Source organism: Cryptomeria japonica, unplaced genomic scaffold (assembly GCF_030272615.1).
Source record: "Cryptomeria japonica unplaced genomic scaffold, Sugi_1.0 HiC_scaffold_791, whole genome shotgun sequence".
In the NCBI taxonomy this organism is placed as follows: domain Eukaryota; kingdom Viridiplantae; phylum Streptophyta; class Pinopsida; order Cupressales; family Cupressaceae; genus Cryptomeria; species Cryptomeria japonica.
The window spans coordinates 40,001-57,685 of record NW_026729545.1 but is presented as its reverse complement, the minus strand read 5'-3'; the positions used below and the strand labels follow the sequence as shown (position 1 = coordinate 57,685).

The 17,685-nt window shown below is 59.4% G+C and overlaps 1 non-coding gene across 1 annotated transcript; it reads right to left on the bottom strand.

Annotated features, from left to right (window-relative positions):
* Positions 1-4,296: 4,296 nt before the first annotated feature.
* On the bottom strand, positions 4,297-4,415 carry LOC131872797 (5S ribosomal RNA). The gene has a single exon (XR_009370878.1). It is a non-coding gene; the product is annotated as a 5S ribosomal RNA (ribosomal RNA).
* Between the last annotated feature and the right edge of the window lie 13,270 nt (positions 4,416-17,685).

Here is a 17,685-nt window from a genome sequence, read left to right as displayed (position 1 = left end):
TCGGAGCCCGGTTTGCCCCGGGTGCGCACCTCGCCTGCACCTTGGCCGGGGTGGGCACCTTGGCTGGGTTTGCCCAGGGTGCGCTCCGAAGCGGGGTTACTGGAGCGCCCCCTCTTTTTTTGTCAGAGAGTTTGGTGGGGTTTCTCGCATTGGCTCTTCCCAGGCCCGGTTGTTGGGTGCGCTCCCACCCTGGCGCGCGCGAAGTTGGAAGTTGGGTTAATTGCCCGGGCGCGCACCTTCGCCAGGGTGGGCACCTTGGTGCGCAAACCTTGGCTGGGCTGCGCACCAGGGCGGGCTCAAGATGGCACCAGCATTCCCTTTTTCTCACTATCTTTCAAAACGGAAATTTTAAAATCTCGTTTTTTTTTTGCCTTTTATGGAAATTAGTGAAGGCATCGCATCAAAGGTGCGCACCTCGCTGCCCACCTTGGTGTGCTCCGAGGTGCCCACCACGGTGCGCAACGCCGGTGCGAACCCGGGAGCGCCCCGATGTGTGCTCCAAGGTGCGGCGTGCACGAAGTCGGACCCCGGTTTGCCCCGGGTGCGCACCTCGCGTGCACCTTGGTGCGCACACCTTGGCTGGGTTGCGCGGCCTGGTGGGCACCATGGTGCGCACCAAGGAGCGCTCCGAAGTGTGCTCCAAGGTGCGGCGTGCACGAAGTCGGAGCCCGGTTTGCCCCGGGTGCGCACCTTCGCCGCGGTGGGCACCATGGCGTGCACGAAGTCGGAGCCCGGTTTGCCCCGGGTGCGCACCTCGCGTGCACCTTCGCCGGGGTGGGCACCTCGGCTGGGTTGCGCGCCCTGGTGCGCACCAAGGAGCGCTCTGAAGTGTGCTCCAAGGTGCGGCGTGCACGAAGTCGGAGCCCGGTTTGCCCCGGGTGTGCACCTCGCGTGCACCTTCGCTGCGGTGGGCACCTTGGCTGGGTTGCGCGCCTTGGTGGGCACCATGCAGTGCACGAAGTCGGAGCCCGGTTTGCCCCGGGCGCGCACCTCCGCCAGGGTGGGCACCTTGGTGCGCACAACTTGCCTGGGCTGCGCACCAGGAAGGGCTCAAGATGGCACCCGCGTTCCGTTTTTTTCACTATCTTTCAGAACGGAAATTTTAAAATATCGTTTTTTTTTGCCTTTTCTGGAAATTAGTGAAGGCAGCGCATCAAAGGTGCGCAACGCTGGTGCGAACCTGGGAGCGCTCCGATGTGTGCTCCAAGGTGCGGCGTGCACGAAGTCGGACCCCGGTTTGCCCCGGGTGCGCACCTCGCGTGCACCTTGGTGCGCACACCTTGGCTGGGTTGCGCGCCCTGGTGGGCACCATGGTGCGCACCAAGGAGCGCTCCGAAGTGTGCTCCAAGGTGCGGCGTGCACGAAGTCGGAGCCCGGTTTGCCCCGGGTGCGCACCTCGCGTGCACCTTCGCCGCGGTGGGCACCATGGCGTGCACGAAGTCGGAGCCCGGTTTGCCCCGGGTGCGCACCTCGCGTGCACCTTCGCCGGGGTGGGCACCTTGGTGTGCAGACCTTGGCTGGGTTGCGCGCCCTGGTGGGCACCATGGTGCGCACCAAGGAGCGCTCCGAAGTGTGCTCCAAGGTGCGGCCTGCACGAAGTCGGAGCCCGGTTTGCCCCGGGTGTGCACCTCGGGTGGGCACCTTGGTGCGCATGCCTTGCCTGGGCTGCGCACCAGGGCGGGCTCAAGATGGCACCCGCGTTCCTTTTTTTTCACTATCTTTCAAAACGGAAATTTTAAAATCTCATTTTTTTTTGCCTTTTTCTGGAAATTAGTGAAGGCAGCGCATCAAAGGTGCGCACCTCGCTGCCCACCACGGTGCGCAACGCCGGTGGGCACCCGGGAGTGCTTCGAAGTGTGCTCCAAGGTGCTGCGTGCACGTTGTCGGAGCCCGGTTTGCCCCGGGTGCGCACCTCGCGTGCACCTTCGTCGGGGTGGGCACCTTGGCTGGGTTTGCCCCGGCTGCGCTCCGAAGCGGGGTTATTGGAGCGCCGCCTCTTTTTTTGTCGGAGCGTTTGGTGGGGTTTCTCGCATTGGCTCTTCCGAGGCCCGGTTGCCACCCTGGCGCGCACGAAGTCGGAAGTAGGGTTAATTGCCCGGGTGCGCACCTTTGCCAGGGTGGGCACCTTACCTGGGCTGCGCACCAGGGCGGGCTCAAGATGGCACGCGCGTTCCGTTTTTTTCACTATCTTTCAAAACGGAAATTTTAAAATCTCCTTTTTTTTTTGCCTTTTCTGGAAATTAGTGAAGGCAGCGCATCAAAGGTGCGCACCTCGCTGCCCACCTTGGTGTGCTCTGAGGTGCGCACCCGGGAGCGCTACGAAGTGTGCTCCAAGGTGCGGCGTGCACGTTGTCGGAGCCCGGTTTGCCCCGGGTGCGCACCTCGCCTGCACCTTGGCCGGGGTGGGCACCTTGGCTGGGTTTGCCCAGGGTGCGCTCCGAAGCGGGGTTACTGGAGCGCCCCCTCTTTTTTTGTCAGAGCGTTTGGTGGGGTTTCTCGCATTGGCTCTTCCCAGGCCCGGTTGTTGGGTGCGCTCCCACCCTGGCGCGCGCGAAGTTGGAAGTTGGGTTAATTGCCCGGGCGCGCACCTTCGCCAGGGTGGGCACCTTGGTGCGCACACCTTGGCTGGGCTGCGCACCAGGGCGGGCTCAAGATGGCACCAGCATTCCCTTTTTCTCACTATCTTTCAAAACGGAAATTTTAAAATCTCGTTTTTTTTTTGCCTTTTATGGAAATTAGTGAAGGCATCGCATCAAAGGTGCGCACCTCGCTGCCCACCTTGGTGTGCTCCGAGGTGCCCACCACGGTGCGCAACGCCGGTGCGAACCCGGGAGCGCCCCGATGTGTGCTCCAAGGTGCGGCGTGCACGAAGTCGGACCCCGGTTTGCCCCGGGTGCGCACCTCGCGTGCACCTTCGCCGGGGTGGGCACCTCGGCTGGGTTGCGCGCCCTGGTGCGCACCAAGGAGCGCTCCGAAGTGTGCTCCAAGGTGCGGCGTGCACGAAGTCGGAGCCCGGTTTGCCCCGGGTGCGCACCTCGCGTGCACCTTCGCCAGGGTGGGCACCTCGGTGCGCACACCTTCTCAATGTTTTCTTGCCTTTTCTGGAAATTGGTGAAGGCAGCGCATCAAAGGTGCGCACCTCGGTGTGCTCCGAGGTGCGAACCCGAGAGCGCTCCGAGGTGCCCACGAAGTCGAAAGTCGGGTTAATTGCATTGTTTTCCCCGGGTGCGCTCCGAGGTGCGCAACATCGGCGCGCACCAAGGAGGGCTCCGAAGTGTGCTCCAAGGTGCGCACGATGGCGTGCACCTCTGGTGCGCACGATTCGGAGCTCGGTTTGACCGGGGTGCGCACACCTTGGCTGGGTTGCGCACCTTTTGTGCGCTCCAAGGTGCGCACGAAGTCGGAGCTCGGTTTGCCCCGGGTGCGCACCTTCGCCAGGGTGCGCACCTTGATGCGCACGCCTTGGCTGGGCTGCGCACCTTGGTGGGCGCCATGGTGCGCACCTTTCGTGCGCTCCAAGGTGCGCACGAAGTCGGAGCTCGGTTTGCCCCGGGTGCGCACCTTGGTGGGCGCCATGGTGCACTCCGAGGTGCCCAAGATTGGTGCGCACCAAGGAGCGCTCCGAAGTGCGCTCCAAGGTGCGCGCGAAGTCGAAAGTTGGGTTAATTGTCCGGTTTGCCTCGGGTGCGCACCTTGCGTGCACCTTCGCCAGGGTGGGCGCCTTGGTGCGCACACCTTGGCTGGGCTGCGCACACCTTGGCACCCGCGTTTCCTTCATTTTAAATTTTTTTTTTTTACAATCTCTCAAGTGGGAAATTCTATAATCTCAACTTTTTTTGCCTTTTCAGGAAACTTTTGAATGGAGCGCATCATTGGTGCGCTCCGAAGTGTGCTCCAAAGCTCTCTCCAGCTGCGTGCACCTGCCCCGGCCGCGCACCCGGCCCCGCCCAGCTTCGCTCACCTGTCCCGGGCGTCTGGTGCGGAACCTTAGAGTAAGAAACATCACCGTGCACCTTGGCCAACGTGCGCGACTCGACCGAGCGCACACTGGCCGAGGTGCACACCGATTTCACCTGGGTGCGCGCGCAGCACCTCGGGCGCACCGGGGTGCGCGCACAACGCCCGGGTTGCACCGTGGCCTGTGTGCTCGGGGCGCCTCGGGTGCGCGCTCGGTGTCGCCCCCGCGCGCGCGGTAGTGCGGGCAGCGCACCCCGGCCCGGCCCGGCCCCGACGAGAACGCAAACGGGCAAAAGGTTTATTCAAATAGCATTGCGACGCCCGGCGAAAAACTAAAAAAGGGTGCAACACCGGGACTTCCCGGGAGGTCACCCATCCCAGTACTACTCCGGCCCAAGCGCGCTTAACTGCGGAGTTCTGATGGGATCCGGTGCACTAACGCTGGTATGATCGCACCCGTTATGAGCTTGTCGCAGTGTGTACTTAGCAAACCGCGACCCACGTGCGAATCCACCCCGGCCACCCACCCCCGTCGAGGTGCACACCCTCCCTCGCGAAGTGCGCCCCGTTCGCCAAGTGTGAGCCCTGCCCGGGTGCGCGCACCTTGCTAGGGCGTCGGGTGTGCACCCGGCCCGGCCTACGTGCGTGCACCTGGAGGGGGCGTCGTGTGCGTGCAGTGTCCCGTCTGCAACGCGGTGCCCACACACCACCTCGGGCGCAACGACCTGCGCTCACATGTGGGCCGAGTGCACCTTGGTGCATGTTCGGGGCGCCTCGGGTGCACGCTCGATCTTGCCCCGGTGCACCAAGGCGCTCGGTTTGCCCCGGGTGCGCACTTGGTGCAAGGTGGGCACCCAAAATAGGGATCAAGCACCAAAACACAAGTTTCGGGATGCAAAATGGGACCCAAGGACCACAAATGCGTTCCAAGACCCATGATGGGTCCACGAGAACAAAAATGTGTTCCGAGACTTAATAAACAAATATTGGGTTTTAGGAGAAGAAACATGCTCTGATGCCCAAAACGAGAATCGACCCCGAAAAGGCCACAGGCCAAAAGTGGGATGCGAGACAAAAAAAAATGGGACCCGAGGACCAAAATTGGGTTCCCAGGTCGAAGACAGGGCAACCGGACAAGAAACGACCTCTAAGGCTCGAAATGAGTCCCGACGACTAAAACTTGACAAGAAGCACCCATCAGGCACCCAACTCGACACCCATGGGATGCCGACCCACCCGGGCTTCCACCTAGCACACCTTGGCACCCACCCACCCTCGCACCCAACCTCGCACCCAACTTAGCACCTTTGAACCCACATTGGCACTCACCCTGACCCTGGCACCTTGGAACCCACATTGGCACTCACCTTGACCCTGGCACCCACCTTTGCACTCACCTTGGGACCCACCCTGGCTCCCACCTCGGCACCCACCCAGACACCCACCTTGGTTCCTTGGCACCCACCTTGGATCCTTGGCACCCACCCCGACACCCACCTTGGCACGCAACTTGGCTACTTGCCACCCACCTTGGCTCCTTGACGCCCACCCCGACAACCACCCCGTGACCTACCCTGGCTAGGGTTGGTGCACACCCACCCTGGTGCCCACCTTGGCACCCACCCTATGACCCACCTTGGCACGCACCTTAGTACCCACCCCGTTACCCACCCTAGGACCCACCCCGTGACCCACCTTGGCCAGGGTGGGTGCACCCACCCTGGTGCCCACCTTGGCACCCACCCATCCTAGCACCCAGCCTGTGACCGGGCTTGGAACCCAACCTTGCACCCGCACCCGTCTTGGCCAGTGTGGGTGCGCACCCATCCTGGCACCCACGTTGTGACACACCCTTTAACCCACGCACCCTAGCACCCACGTTGGCACCCACCTTGGAACCCAACCTAGCAACTTGGCACCCACCCCGTGACCCACCTTGGCATCCACCATAGCAGTCGCCGACTTGGCACCCACCTCGGCACCCACCTTGACACTTGTGGACCCACCTTGCCACTCACCCTAGCATCGACCCATCCTAGCACCCACCCTGGCACCTTTGCACCCTAGCACTCACCCATCCTAGCACCTAACCTGTGACCCACCTTGACACTCACCCTCGCACCCACCTTGGAACCCAACCTAGCACCCACCCACCCTGACACCAACCCTAGCACCTACCCACCCTTGCACCCACCCTGTGACCCATCTTGGCACCCACCCATCCTACCACTCAACCTATCACCCACCTTCTCACCCACCTTGGCATCCACCTTAGCACCCACCCACACTGGCACCTTGGCACCCACCTCGGGCAAGGTGGGTGCACACCCACCCTGGCACCCAATTTAGAACCCACCGAGCATGTTACCCACCTTGGCACCCACATTGCAGCCCACCCTAGTACCCACCCTATGACCCACATTGGCATCCACACCCTAGCACCCAGGCACCTCGACACCCGCCTTGACACCCACCCTAGCACTGAACCTGTGACCCACCTTGGAACTCACCCTAGAACCCACCCACCCTGTGAACCACCTTGGCATCCACCTTAGCACCCACCCACCTTGGCACCCACTCTAGCACTCACCCATCCTAACACCCAACTTGTTACCCACCTTGGCACCCGCCCTCGCGTCCACCTTGAAACCCACCCTAGCACCCACCCACGCAGGAGCCCACCTTGGCACCCAACCTAACACCCACGCATCCTGGCACCCAACTTGTGACCCACCTTGGAACCCACCCTAGTACCCACCTTTGAACCCACTATATCACCAACCCACCTTGGCACCCACCCTATGACCCTCTTTGGAATCCACCCTAGCACGCACCCACCCTGGCACCCACCATGGAGCGCACCCTAGCACCCACCCACCTCGGCACGCACCTCAACACCCACCTTGGTGTGCGCACTGCGCCAACCTCTCAAAGACCCTATGTGGTGCGCTCCAAAGTGTACACCTTTGGTGCGCTCCAAGGTGCGCACCTTTGGTGCACACCGAGGTGCACACCAAAGTGTGCACCGAGGTGAGCACCAAAGTGCACTCCAGGGTGCACACCAAGGCGTGCACCTTTGGTGCGGTCAATGCAAACGAATTCGGAAGTTGGGGTCGATGTCCTAATCGCTGCTGCAGACTACACGTATGAGAATCGGACAAATAGCTTTATATAGGGGAGGTGTTGCGTTTGATGGGTCGACTCCCCTGGTTGTGTGCACTGCACCAACTTCAAAGACCCTGTCTTGTTTAAGAAGTCAAAAGTTGGGGTGGATGTCCTAATCATTGCTGCAGTCTACGCATGTATGAGAATCAGACAAATAGCTTATATAGGGGAGGTGTTGCATTCGGTGGGTTGACTCCCCTGGTTGTGCGCACTGCGCCAACCTCAAAGACCCCGCATAGCAGAAGAAGTCGGAAGTCGGATTTTGGTGAGCACCAAGGCGTGCACCTTTGGTGCGGTCAACGCAGACGAATTCAGAAGTTGGGGTGGATGTCCTAATCGTTGTTGCAGGCTACACATGTATGAGAATCAGACAAATAGCTTATATAGGGGAGGTGTTGGGTTTGATGGGTCAACTCCCTTGGTTGTGCGCATTACGCCAACCTCAAAGACCTTGTTTTCGTTAAGAAGTCAAAAGTTGGGGTCAATGTCCTAATGGCTCCTGCAGGCTACACATGTATGAGAATCGGACAAATAGCTTATATAGGGGAGGTGTTGGGTTTGATGGGTCGACTCCCCTGGTTGTGCGCATTACGTCAACCTCAAAGACCTTGTTTTCGTTAAGAAGTCAAAAGTTGGGGTCGATGTCCTAATTGCTCCTGTAGACTACACATGTATGAGAATCAGACAAATAGCTTATATAGGGGAGGTGTTGGGTTTGATGGGTTGACTCCCCTAGTTGTTCGCATTACACCAACCTCAAAGACCTTGTTTTCGTTTAGAAGCCGAAAGTTGGGGTCGATGTCCTAATTGCTCCTGCAGGCTACGCATGTATGAGAATCAGACAAATAGCTTATATAGGGGAGGTGTTGGGTTTGATGGGTCGACTCCCCTGGTTGTGCGCATTGCGCCAACCTCAAAGACCCTGCATTGCGGATGAAGTCGAAAGTCAGAGTTTGGTGTGCTACAAGGTGTGGTCGAAGGTGCTCACCTAGGTGTGCACCTTTGGAGCACAGGAAAAGTGCCCTCCAAAAGTGCGCACCTTTGGAGTGCACAAAAGTGCCCTCCAAAAGTGCGCACCTTTGGAGCGCAGAAAAGTGCCCTCCAAAAAGTGCCCTCCAAAAGTGCGCACCTTTGGAGCGCAGAAAAGTGCCCTCCAAAAAGTGCCCTCCAAAAGTGCGCACCTTTGGAGCGCAGAAAAGTGCCCTCCAAAAAGTGCCCTCCAAAAGTGCGCACCTTTGGAGCGCAGAAAAGTGCCCTCCAAAAAGTGCCCTCCAAAAGTGCGCACCTTTGGAGCGCAGAAAAGTGCCCTCCAAAAAGTGCCCTCCAAAAGTGCGCACCTTTGGAGCGCAGAAAAGTGCCCTCCAAAAAGTGCCCTCCAAAAGTGCGCACCTTTGGAGCGCAGAAAAGTGCCCTCCAAAAAGTGCCCTCCAAAAGTGCGCACCTTTGGAGCGCAGAAAAGTGCCCTCCAAAAAGTGCCCTCCAAAAGTGCGCACCTTTGGAGCGCAGAAAAGTGCCCTCCAAAAAGTGCCCTCCAAAAGTGCGCACCTTTGGAGCGCAGAAAAGTGCCCTCCAAAAAGTGCCCTCCAAAAGTGCGCACCTTTGGAGCGCAGAAAAGTGCCCTCCAAAAAGTGCCCTCCAAAAGTGCGCACCTTTGGAGCGCAGAAAAGTGCCCTCCAAAAAGTGCCCTCCAAAAGTGCGCACCTTTGGAGCGCAGAAAAGTGCCCTCCAAAAGTGCGCACCTTTGGAGCGCACAAAAGTGCCCTCCAAAAGTGCGCACTTTTGGTGCGCACCAAGGCGCTGGTTCGGTCGTTGCAGGCGAGTTCGGAAGTTGGGGTCGATGTCCTGAGCGGAGGTGCAAACTACACAGGTGTCGGAATCGGACAAATAGCTTATATAGGGGAGGTGTATGCTTCGATGGGTCGACTCCCCAGGTTGAGCGCACCGCGCCAACCTCAAAGACCCTACGGTATGGATGAAGTCGGAAGTTGGGTCCGATGACCGATTCGATTAGTAGGTATGCTCATGAGGTCGGAATTTGGGTCCGATGACCTGCCATGTGCAGGAAGGCGAATGTTGACACTGTGCGTTGCAAGGTGCACACCAAGGCGCTGGTGCGGTCTTTTTAGTCGAGTTCGGAAGTTGGGGTCGATGTCCTGATCGGAGGTGCAAGCTACACAGGTGTGGGAATCGGACAAATAGCTTATATAGGGGAGGTGTATGCTTCGTTGGGTCGACTCCCCGGGTTGAGCGCACCGCGCCAACCTCAAAGACCCTACGGTATGGATGAAGTCGGAAGTTGGGTCCGATGACCGATTCGATATGTAGGCATACTCGCGAGGTCGGAATTTGGGTCCGATGACCTGCCACGTGCAGGAAGGCGAATGTTGGCACTGTGCGTTGCAAGGTGCGCACCAAGGCGCTGGTTCGGTCGTTGGAGGCGAGTTCGGAAGTTGGGGTCGATGTCTTGATCGGAGGTGCAAACTACACAGGTGTGGGAATCGGACAAATAGCTTATATAGGGGAGGTGTATGCTTCGTTGGGTCGACTCCCCGGGTTGAGCGCACCGCGCCAACCTCAAAGACCCTACGGTATGGATGAAGTCGGAAGTTGGGTCCGATGACCGATTCGATATGTAGGCATACTCGCGAGGTCGGAATTTGGGTCCGATGACCTGCCATGTGCAGGAAGGCGAATGTTGGGACTGTGCGTCGCAAGGTGCGCACCAAGGCGCTGGTGCCGTCGTTGCAGTCGAGTTCGGAAGTTGGGGTCGATGTCCTGGTCAGAGGTGCAAACTACACAGGTGTGGGAATCGGACAAATAGCTTATATAGGGGAGGTGTATGCTTCGATGGGTCGACTCCCTGGGTTGAGCGCACCGCGCCAACCTCAAAGACCCTACAGTATGGATGAAGTCGGAAGTTGGGTCCGATGACCGATTCGATACGTAGGCATATTGGCGAGGTCTGAATTTGTGTCCGATGACCTGCCATGCGCAGGAAGGCGGAATTTGGGTCCGATGACCGAGTTGATGGCGTGCCATGCGCAGAAAGGCGGAATTTGGGTCCGATGACCGAGTTGATGTTGATGGCCCGCCATGCACAGGAAGGCGGAATTTGGGTCCGATGACCGATTTGAAGGCGTGCCATACGCAAAAAGGCGGAGTTTGGGTCCGATGACCGAGTTGATATTGATGGCCCGCCATGCGCAGGAAGGCGGAATTTGGGTCCGATGACCTGACATACGCATGGAGTCCGACTCGGGGGCCGATGTTCGATTCGATGACTTGCATTGTGGGTAAAGTCGGAAGTTGTGGTCTTTGACCCGATTCGATGACCAGACTTCGGCTGCTTGAGAATCGGACAAATAACTTATATAGGGGAGGTAGTGTTCTCGAGCATCCTCCCCCCGTGCCCGTTTATGTCGATTGATGCTGGTGCTCGACTGGTTGGAGCGCTCGGATGCAAAAATCTTGCACCAGGATTTATCGATTGTGATGGACACGGCAAGTCTCCTGATTGCTATGCAGGAGCTCATCGTGAATCTCTATGCGGCCTTGGTATGGACTCGACCTGCGGAATGGTTCGGCAATGGTAGTCGCTCCAACACGTCCTTGCAATGGCCACAGAGGTGATTCGACTAGAGCTCCAGTCTAGCTTTTGGGTTGCTTGGCGGACTGGTATAGCCGCGATCGAGTTCCGGCCATGAACGTTTTAGATAGCTCTTGGGCTTTCTGGGACGGAAGTCGGAAGTTTGGGCTGTTGTCCGATTTGATGACCATTCTTCGGATGTGTGAGAATCGGACAAATAACTTATATAGGGGACTGTGTTGTCTCACGCAGCCCCCTCCGTGCCCCTCTATCTCGACCGATGTTGGTGCTTGAAAGGGTTGGGATCGCTCGGATTTATAAACGTGCACCACCATTTGTCGAGTGTGAGGGACGCGGCAGGTCTCCTAAATGCTATGCGGGCGCTCTCTGAGAATCTCTATCCGGCCTCGACACAGACTAGTCTTGCTGAATGGTTTGGCACTGGTAGTCGATCCAACACGTCGTTGTTGTGGCCGCCTAGGCGATTCGATTCGAGCCCCCGTCTAGCTTTTGGGTTGCTTGGCGGATTTTGCCCTATCCGCAAGTGAGCTCGGTCCCTAAACGTTCGAGAAACCCGATTGCTATGCGCCGACTCTCTTTTTTGCGAGCCTCCATCTAGCTTTTGGGTCTCTACGGAACGGAAGTCGGAATCTGGGACCGTTGTTTGATTCGACGAGGCAGACTACGGTTGTGCGAGAATCGGACAAATAACTTATATAGGGGAGGTGTTGACTGGAGCATTCTCCCCCGTGCCCCTCTAACTCGACCAATGCTGGCGCTCGAACGGTGGTAGCGCTCGGATTTTCATTGAGCGCCAGCATTGGTCGATTTAGAGGGGCATGCGAGATTCCCGAATGCTATGCGAGGGCTCTAACGGAAATGTCTATTGGTTTCGGTATGGATGCAATTGCGAGTGGTTCGGCAAAGGTAGTCGTTCCGATGCGTCCATGTCGTGGCCAAATCGATAATTCGATTTGAGCCCTCGTATAGCATTTGGGTCTCTCGATGTGATTCCGCATTCCAGTCCCTTTGGGCACTGCTTGAGCCGCATCCCAGGGGGTTCCCTTCCCAATAATCTGCCTCGCAACCCGATTGCTATGCGGTGAGGCTCCTCGGCCGCCTCGGAACTATCTGTGTATCAGACGCATCGCGGGATAAGGGGTTGGCAACGGTAGTCGCCCTAAGCGCGTCCGATGCTTGGACCATTCCGAGGCGGCCCTGAAGCCTCTTCCGTCTAGCCGTTGGGTCCTTCTCGCCGCAATCCCTCGCCTCGCACCCCGATTGCTATGCGGTGAGGCTCCTCGGCCGCCTCGGAACTATCTGTGTATCGGACGCGTCGCGGGATAAGGGGTTAGTCACTGGTAGTCGCCCCAAGCGCGTCCGATGCTTGGACCATTCCGAGGCGGCCCTGAAGCCTCTTCCGTCTAGCCGTTGGGTCCTTCTCGCCGCATCCCTCGCCTCGCACCCCGATTGCTATGCGGTGAGGCTCCTCGGCCGCCTCGGAACTATCTGTGTATCGGACGCGTCGCGGGATAAGGGGTTGTCATTGGTAGTCGCCCAAGCGCGTCCGATGCTTGGACCATTCCGAGGCGGCCCTGAAGCCTCTTCCGTCTAGCCGTTGGGTCCTTCTCGCCGCATCCCTCGCCTCGCACCCCGATTGCTATGCGGTGAGGCTCCTCGGCCGCCTCGGAACTATCTGTGTATCGGACGCGTCGCGGGATAAGGGGTTGTCACTGGTAGTCGCCCCAAGCGCGTCCGATGCTTGGACCATTCCGAGGCGGCCCTGAAGCCTCTTCCGTCTAGCCGTTGGGTCCTTCTCGCCGCATCCCTCGCCTCGCACCCGATTGCTATGCGGTGAGGCTCCTCGGCCGCCTCGGAACTATCTGTGTATCGGACGCGTCGCGGGATAAGGGGTTGTCACTGGTAGTCGCCCCAAGCGCGTTCGATGCTTGGACCATTCCGAGGCGGCCCTGAAGCCTCTTCCGTCTAGCCGTTGGGTCCTTCTCGCCGCATCCCTCGCCTCGCACCCCGATTGCTATGCGGTGAGGCTCCTCGCCGCCTTGGAACTATCTGTGTATCGGACGCGTCGCGGGATAAGGGGTTGTCACTGGTAGTCGCCCAAGCGCGTCCGATGCTTGGACCATTCCGAGGCGGACCCGAAGCCTCTTCCGTCTAGCCGTTGGGTCCTTCTCGCCGCATCCTTCGCCTCGCACCCCGATTGCTATGCGGTGAGGCTCCTCGGCCGCCTCGGAACTATCTGTGTATCGGACGCGTCGCGGGATAAGGGGTTGTCACTGGTAGTCGCCCCAAGCGCGTCCGATGCTTGGACCATTCGAGGCGGACCCGAAGCCTCTTCCGTCTAGCCGTTGGGTCCTTCTCGCCGCATCCCTCGCCTCGCACCCCGATTGCTATGCGGTGAGGCTCCTCGGCCGCCTTGGACTATCTGTGTATCGGACGCGTCGCGGGATAAGGGGTTGTCACTGGTAGTCGCCCCAAGCGCGTCCGATGCTTGGACCATTCCGAGGCGGACCCGAAGCCTCTTCCGTCTAGCCGTTGGGTCCTTCTCGCCGCATCCCTCGCCTCGCACCCCGATTGCTATGCGGTGAGGCTCCTCGGCCGCCTTGGAACTATCTGTGTATCGGACGCGTCGCGGGATAAGGGTTGTCACTGGTAGTCGCCCCAAGCGCGTCCGATGCTTGGACCATTCCGAGGCGGACCCGAAGCCTCTTCCGTCTAGCCGTTGGGTCCTTCTCGCCGCATCCCTCGCCTCGCACCCCGATTGCTATGCGGTGAGGCTCCTCGGCCGCCTTGGAACTATCTGTGTATCGGACGCGTCGCGGGATAAGGGGTTGTCACTGGTAGTCGCCCCAAGCGCGTCCGATGCTTGGACCATTCCGAGGCGGCCCCGAAGCCTCTTCCGTGTAGCCGTTGGGTCCTTCTCGCCGCATCCCTCGCCTCGCACCCGATTGCTATGCGGTGAGGGCTCCTCGGCCGCCTTGAACTATCTGTGTATCGGACGCGTCGCGGGATAAGGGGTTGTCACTGGTAGTCGCCCCAAGCGCGTCCGATGCTTGGACCATTCCGAGGCCGGCCCCGAAGCCTCTTCCGTGTAGCCGTTGGGTCCTTCTCGCCGCATCCCTCGCCTCGCACCCCGATTGCTATGCGGTGAGGCTCCTCGGCCGCCTTGGAACTATCTGTGTATCGGACGCGTCGCGGGATAAGGGGTTGTCACTGGTAGTCGCCCCAAGCGCGTCCGATGCTTGGACCATTCCGAGGCGGACCTGAAGCCTCTTCCCTCTAGCCGTTGGGGCTTTCTCGCCGCATCCCTCGCCTCGCACCCTGATTGCTATGCTGTGAGGCTCCTCGGCCGCCTGGAACTATCTGTGTATCGGACGCATCGCGGGATAAGGGGTTGGCAAGTGGTAGTCGCCCCAAGCGCATCCGATGCTTGGACCATTCCGAGGCGGCCCTGCAGCCTCTTCCGTCTAGCCGTTGGGGCCATCTCGCCGCATCCCCCACCTCGCACCACGATTGCTATGCGGTGAGGCTCCTTGGCCGCCTCGGAACTATCTGTGTATCGGACGCATCGCGGGATAAGGGGTTGTCACTGGTAGTCGCCCCAAGCGCGTCGATGCTTGGACTATTCCGAGGCGGCCCTGCAGCCTCTTCCGTCTAGCCGTTGGGGCCATCTCGCTGCATCCCCCACCTCCTCGGCCGCCTCGGAACTATCTGTGTATCGGACGCATCGCGGGATAAGGGGTTGGCAGTGGTAGTCGCCCCAAGCGCGTCCGATGCTTGGACTATTCCGAGGCAGCCCTGCAGCCTCTTCCGTCTAGCCTTTGGGGCCATCTCGCCGCATCCCTCGCCTCGCACCCCGATTGCTATGCGGTGAGGCTCCTCGGCCGCCTGGGAACTATCTTCGTATCGGACGCATCGCGGGATAAGGGGTTGTCACTGGTAGTCGCCCCAAGCGCGTCCGATGCTTGGACTATTCCGAGGCGGCCCTGTGGCCTCTTCCGTCTAGCCGTTGGGGCCATCTCGCCGCATCCCCCACCTCGCACCCCGATTGCTATGCGGTGAGGCTCTTCGGCCGCCTTGGAACTATCTTCGTATCGGACGCATCGCGGGATAAGGGGTTGTCACTGGTAGTGGCCCCAAGCGCGTCCGATGCTTGGACTATTCCGAGGCGGCCCTGCAGCCTCTTCCGTCTAGCCGTTGGGGCCATCTCGCCGCATCCCCCACCTCGCACCCCGATTGCTAGGCGGTGAGGCTCCTCGGCCGCCTTGGAACTATCTTCGTATCGGACGCATCGCGGGATAAGGGGTTGTCACTGGTAGTCGCCCCAAGCGCGTCCGATGCTTGGACTATTCCGACGCGGCCCTGTGGCCTCTTCCGTCTAGCCGTTGGGGCCATCTCGCCGCATCCCCCACCTCGCACCCCGATTGCTATGCGGTGAGGCTCCTCGGCCGCCTTGGAACCATCTTCGTATCGGACGCATCGCGGGATAGGGGGCTGTCACTGGTAGTCGCCCCAAGCGTGTCCGATGCTTGGACCATTCCTAGGCGGCCCTGAAGCTTCTTCCGTCTAGCCGTTGGGGCCTTCCCGCCCCATCCCTCGCCTCGCACCCCCGATTGCTATGCGGTGAGGCTCCTCGGCCGCCTTGGAACCATCTGTGTATCGGACGCATCGCGGGATAAGGGGTTGGCACTGGCAGTCGCCCCAAGCGCGTCCGATGCTTGGACCATTCCGAGGTGGCCCTGAAGCCTCTTCCGTCTAGCCGTTGGGGCCTTCCCGCCCCATCCCTCGCCTCGCACCCCGATTGATATGCGGTGAGGCTCCTCGGCCGCCTTGGAACTATCTGTGTATCGGACGCATCGCGGGATAAGGGGTTGGCACTGGTAGTCGTCCCAATCGCATCCGATGCTTGGACCATTCCGAGGCGGCCCTGCAGCCTCTTCCGTTTAGCCGTCGGGGCCTTCCCGCCGCATCCCTCGCCTCGCATCCCGATTCCTATGCGGTGAGTCTTCTCGCCGCCGCGGAACTATACCTGTTATTGCTACTGCATTCCTTCGGCTGGTAACCTCCTCTGCCGCCTTGGAACGTTCTCTTTGTCGGACGCGTCGCGGGATAAGGGGTTGGCACTGGTAGTCGCCCCAAGCGCGCCCGATGCATAGACCGCTCCGAGTCGACCTTGCTTTCAGCCTCTCACATGCATAGACCTCTCTGAGTCGACCCTGCAGCCTCTCACGTTTAGCCTTTGGAATCTCGCCTCACAACATGATTGCTATCCTTGATGCATCCCTTGCCTCGAGCCCTGATTGCTTTCTTGGCTGCATCCCTCCTCTCCTCACAGCCCGGTTGTCATCACTGCTTCATCCGTCGCTTCATGCATTCTGGCTGCTGGGCCCTTCCCACCGCACACCTCGATTGCTATCTCTTCTGCATCACACACCCCGATTGCTATCTCTGCTACATCCCTCGGCTCTCACTTCTGCATCCTTCGCCTCACACCTCGATTGCTATCAATGCTTGCATCCGTAACCTCACACCCCGATTGCTATGCGGGGAGGCTCCTTGGCCGCCTTGGAAATTTCTGTGTGTCGGACGCACCGCGGGGATAAGGGGTTGGCACTGGTAGTCGCCCCAAGTGCGCCCGATTCTTAGACCGCTTCGAGGTGACCTCGTAGCCTCTTTCGTCCAGGCTTCCTGCCTTCAACGCCCTTTTTACACCTCGATTGCTATGCGCGGGCTCGTTGGCGTCTATCACCTCTCTGCGAAGAGTGGCACGATGATTGTTGGGGTAAATCGTAGCAGTCCGATCTCTGGCCTTGGGCCATTGTGAGGGCTGATCGATTTCCTGTGCGCATCTCGTGTTCGCCCAGTAACAGACTCGACGACTTGTATCGGTCTTGTTCCCGATTGTTCCTGGAGGTAGTCTTCGGAACTCTTGGATTTGACCTGTCACTCGAACTGTCCTCTTCCGAGGATGCTTGTGTGTGTGTGCTTGTGCCATTTCCTTGGCGGTATTAACGAGATATTAAAGAGCGGAGTGAGCGCCTCGCCCAGCTATGTTTGGGGCTCTCACTCCCTTACCCGGTGTGCGACCGCTTTGCACGTAGGTTGCGGAGCATCGCGACTCTTTCGATGTTTGGCGGTTGTCTTCCGGTGATGCGTTGGTCCCGAAGTGCACGTTACTAGCATTTCTGCCATTGTTCTCGATCTTTGGCACGTTCCTTCGTTGCAATTGGATATATATCTCCGTTTATACGCGCAGGCTTCTCCCGCCTATTCAGCGCTGTCCCACTCTCAGCACTCTCGTGGTCTCCTTGGCTTCTCTCTCCCGTGAGCGAGCTCTCTTCTCGAGTCTTTTCCATGTCCCATGGAGGTTGCCTTGCGAAATTCGGGCACACAAACGTGACCGGATAAGAGCGGAATTGCCTATGAGGAGAAGCTCACCTTAGGGAGCAGCAATGCCGAGTGTTTCGACAGAGGGTAGAGGGGGCGTTGTTTGGGCGGTTGCACAAAAGAGTGCTACGTTTGCACTGAAGGTTGCTTCTTCGTCTCCGACGAACTCTTCGAGGCAAAAAAGCTTGTTTACGGGGTCGAGGTGGGACTGTTCGTGCGAGTTGCGCCACCAAAAGTGCGTAGGGGGCATATACCTGGGAAATGGATGTCTCTGAGTGGCCTTACTCGGTCGCGTGCACGGTGCATTCTCTAACGGCAGGACTGTCGCGAGCATGTGCGGTTCGGATGTTTTCGGGTAAAGGGTTCCGTACGGGATGTTCTTCCCAGGCTCCTGTGAACCGAGACTCTGCATCGTCATGCTCCGGCTCCCGTGGGTGCTTCATGCCTCGTCGAGCTGTTTGTCGGTGGACGATTAAGGCCGAGGCCTTCCTTCGAGAGGGGAATTGTTCAGGCTGGTCGAGGCGGGATTGTTCGTGCGGGGTGCACCACCAAAAGTGCGTAGGGGGCATATG